This window comes from Elephas maximus, chromosome 16 (genome assembly GCF_024166365.1).
Source record: "Elephas maximus indicus isolate mEleMax1 chromosome 16, mEleMax1 primary haplotype, whole genome shotgun sequence".
NCBI classification, from domain to species: Eukaryota; Metazoa; Chordata; class Mammalia; order Proboscidea; family Elephantidae; genus Elephas; species Elephas maximus.
In genome coordinates this window covers 83,619,587-83,624,014 of record NC_064834.1, presented here as the reverse complement: position 1 = coordinate 83,624,014, position 4,428 = coordinate 83,619,587, and the positions used below count along the sequence as shown (strand labels likewise).

Below are 4,428 nucleotides of genomic sequence, written 5' to 3'. Positions count from 1 at the left end.
CGCTCCTTGGAAACTCCATGGAGCAGTTCTACTCTGTCCTATAGGGTTCCTATGAGTCAGAATTGACTCATTGGCAACAGGTTTGGTTTCATCTTTTTTGGTTTGGCCTTATGTTCATGCACAGCTTTCAATTCATTTCTTCATAACAATTATCATGAATAGAAAGAAGTCACTTATTCACTTCATAGTTTATTACATATTTCACCCCTTTCTAGACTAGGGGTTCCATTAAGGTGGAGCTTTCCTTAGGTTATTTTTTATTGGTTCATCCCAGAGCAACCTAGTTTGTAGCACATGGCCTGGCACACAAGAGGGGATTAAAAATACTTGTGGAATTAATGAATAAAGTAGTGAGCAGGATTAGTAGATGTCTTATAAGTATTGGCTGAATTAAAGAAAACATAAAAAGCTATTTCAGTTTTTTAATGCATACCCTTTGCCTCCCAGGGCTCATAAATAACATATAATACTTTGAATTTCCCTTCCTTCCTTTCTTCCTAGCACGTTATTATACAATAAAACATTAAAAAGTTTAAGATACTATATATAAATGTTTGGCACATCAAAAACCCCGCTTTGTTGTTTCTTGTCAATAGGAGAAAATTTAGGTCAACACGTATTTCAAATAGCTTCTTCTTTTCTTCATTCATTCCACAAATATATAATGAGCACCAATGGCACCAACTCTTGGGTCTACAAGGTTAGTCTCCTAAAGCTGCTTAAAGGATGTGTAACTTTGTGTACATATCGGTATGTGAACACAAGGGAAATTCTATAGTAGAATCTGCAAGTTATGTGTGTATAATCCTGATCCATTGCCACTGTAAGATCAGATTTCCTTCAAAAGATGAAAGTATGTGTCTAAAGGCTCGATTGCCCCCAAAATGATTTGATAAAGGCAATTAATCTTTCTGACCAGTTGTTGGCAAGGAACCATGAGGAAGTTGTTTCATTATGACTTTTGGAAAATTAATGTGGTGCTGAAGAGGAGATTCAGGTTTGAAGGATGAATCTACCAATTATTTTCCCAGTACTTCATCCACTGTCTCTTCTGAGCATCTTTTCCCTACCTAATAAAGACACTTCCTTTCACTCTTACTCCATATATGCCACACTTTCTTCTCATGACTTTTCTAACAGCCTCTTTGAAGTCTTTATTCCTGAAGCTGTAGATAGCAGGATTTGGTAGTGGGGTGACAACAGTGTAGAAGACAGAAATAATCTTGTTGATTTCCGGTGACAAGTGGGCATTGAGACGGACATACATGGAGATCATGGTCCCATAGTAGATAGTGACAACAGCCAGATGGGATCCACGCGTGGAAAAGGTCTTCATCCAGCCAGAGGCTGAAGGAATTCTCAGTATGGAAGACTCATTGAAAACATAGGACACAAGGGTAAGAAGAAAACAAATCCACAGCACAGCAATTGACAGGATGAAGATTACCAACTCAGTGATACAAATGCTGGAACATGACAGCTGCATAAGGGGAAGGAGGTCACAGAAGAAATGATAATCTAGTTGGGCCCACAGAATTTCAACTTGGAAATCATCAGGGAAGTCAGAAAGCCTGTGCCAACCCCTGTCAACCAGGAGATAGCCACCAACTTGGCACAGGTATCAGGACTCATCAAGAAGATGTAGTGAAGTGGACTACAAATGGCAGATATTGGTCATAGGCCATCATGGCAAGAATAAAGCACTCTGTAGCCCCAAAGAAGACAAAGAGAAAGAGATGACTTGGCCCCAGGAGACCAAGTTGGCTAGGAGAAGTGGTACAGTGGTGGAGGTATACCAGATCTCTAGAAAAGAGAGGTGCCTGAGGAACATGTACATAGGTAGGTGCAGTAGTTGGTCCTGGCTCACCACCGTGATGATGATAACATTCCCCAAAACCGTAAGGAAGTAAATGATCAGGAAAATGGCAAAGAGCAAAGCCTGCCGTTCAAGAAGTTTCTGGAATCCTAGCAGCTGAAACTCAGTGTCAGTGGATACATTCTGGGGCTCCACTGCCTGTGGAGGGAAAAACATTTTGGAAAAAAGCACAGTATTAAAAGTATAAAAATATCTATAACTCTTCTTTTTCAATATTTGGAACTTCAGAGATTTTTTTTAGTAGTTAGATTTTATGTGCAGCTTTTTAGAGGGACAAAGATCCTGGCACTTCCTTCATAACTTAATTGCATCTCTGTTTTGTAAGAACACATTTTACAACTGAATGTGGATATTAAATCTTGGAATGAAAGTCAGTGAGTTCCATGAGTTCAGGTTCTCTGAAACCTAGAAAAAGCCTAGGATCAAAGACATAGGCAAAAAGGCCTTTGATTTAAATGAAACACAGGAACGAGCAACAACAAAGCTTTTCAAAAACTTAGTCACATGTAAAATCAGATATAAGATTTGCTTCTTTAAGAATCTCATGATGTGCAGTGGCTCTGCTACATTCCTGCGAATACTGAATTGGCAGCAGAATAAGCCTTGTTCGACCTCAGCAGCTAGGATTGCTCTGCTCTGCTCTGCTAATGACAGAGAAAGCAGTATTTTAGCAGTTAGGTGAATACAGAATTGGAAAATAATGAAGGCTGACTACTTTTCTCATATGTGGCCTTTTTCTGAAAAAGAAGACAAAACATATCTCCTACTGACATCTTGAAAAAGTTTATTCGTTCTTTCACCATTCTGTGTTAGTGTGTGTGAGAGAGAAAGAGTGAGAAAGAAGCCTTTTGTTAGTCCTAAGCTAACCTACTCCTCACTCCAAAGATCTCCTTTCTTAGCCTGATAGATACCATGGCCCACCTGTAATCACTCCTTCCTATATAAATTCAACCTATCACCCCTTCTTTGCTCTCTTTTAAATCACTAGTCAAATCTAGTTCTGGATAAAGTCAAAATCCCATCTCCCATGTATGTGCATCCATCTAATTGAGGGGGCTAGGAAGAAAAAAAAAACAACAACATAAACCTGCCAACTTTAAGATTCATGACCAACAAACTCAAGGTTTTCCGTAATGCTGCAGAGTAATCCTTCTACGAGTCTTTCTTCTATTCGCTTTTCATTCTTATCAATGACTATTTCATATAATGATCTATTTTCTAACTTCTAGTACTTCCTTGTCTACCCACACTCTCAGCAAAAGCCCTATTTTACTGAAAGTTCTGAATTCCTCCAATGGGAATGTCAGGAATCTCAGGGAACTAAATTCCCCCATCTACCACCATTTGTTCCTGTGCACTCTGCTTGATAAAGTGGAGGATCTGCAAAAACAAGGGAAACCCTCTGTGAGCTGGGTCGACACAATAGCCACAATGATGGACTCAAACATACCAACAACCACGAAGACGGCGCACGGCTGGGTAACATTTCATTCTATTCTGCATAAGGTCCCCATGCTTCAGAGCCCGCTCGACTGACAAGTGGGCTCCACAGCAATTAGCAAGGACACTCTGCTTCCTAAATTTTCTTCTGAATAAACTCTCAATCCAGTCCAAGGCAAAACCCTCCAACGCACACTAGATGCCGCACCCTCCCTAGTACCAGAAGATATTATAGGCATTGCCAGTATCTTCTCTGACTCCTGATTAACAGAGGCTCCTCTCCGCTGGATCATTTCCTCAGTCTGTGCACATGTTGTTTTTTACTTCCCTTTAAAAAGACAAAACGGGGGGGGCGGAGCCAAGATGGCAGACTAGGCAGATGCTACCTCGGATCCCTCTTACAACGAAGACACGGAAAAACAAGTGAATCGATCACATACATAACAATCTACGAACCCTGAACAACAAACACAGATTTAGAGACAGAACGAACTAATACGGCGAAGCAGCGATTGTTTCCAGAGCCTGGAGCCAGCGCACCAGTCAGGTACGGCACAAGCACAGAGACCTGCTCCACCCCCCTGAACTAACCCCGGGAGGGGGACCAGCCGGTTCCACGGGCGGCATGGGACGCAGCCGGTAGGAGAAGTCCCCGGGAGGCAGTGACTGATCTTGGAGCAGAAAGAGCAGCATCCGAGCCAGGGAACCGTCCCGCAGGGATTTGGACTGGACGCAAGTACGCCATAAACACGGAGAGTTGCTCCACCCCCCTGAACTAACCCCGGGAAGGGGACCAGCCGGGTCGCGTGGGCGGCGTGGGACACAGCCGGTAGGAGAAGTCCCTGGGAGGCAGCGACTGATATTGGAGTGGGGAGAACAGCATCCCAGCCGGGACACTTGGTCACGGCACAAGCACGGGGAGCTGCTCCACCCATCTGAACTAACCCCGGGAGGAGGCCCAACTGGTTCTTGAGGGCGGCACGGCCACGCGGCTGGCGGGACGAGAAGTCCCTGGGAGGCAGCGACTGATTTTGGAGTCGAGAGTGCACCGTCCCAGTAGGGGAGCCTTGACGCTGGGCTTGGGGCTGGAAGCGGAGGATCTGACCGTGACT

General features: G+C 43.6%; 1 pseudogene; it reads right to left on the bottom strand.

The window, feature by feature from the left end:
* Window positions 1-1,066: 1,066 nt before the first annotated feature.
* LOC126059427 (olfactory receptor 11L1-like) lies at window positions 1,067-2,032 on the bottom strand (annotated as a pseudogene).
* Window positions 2,033-4,428: the final 2,396 nt, after the last annotated feature.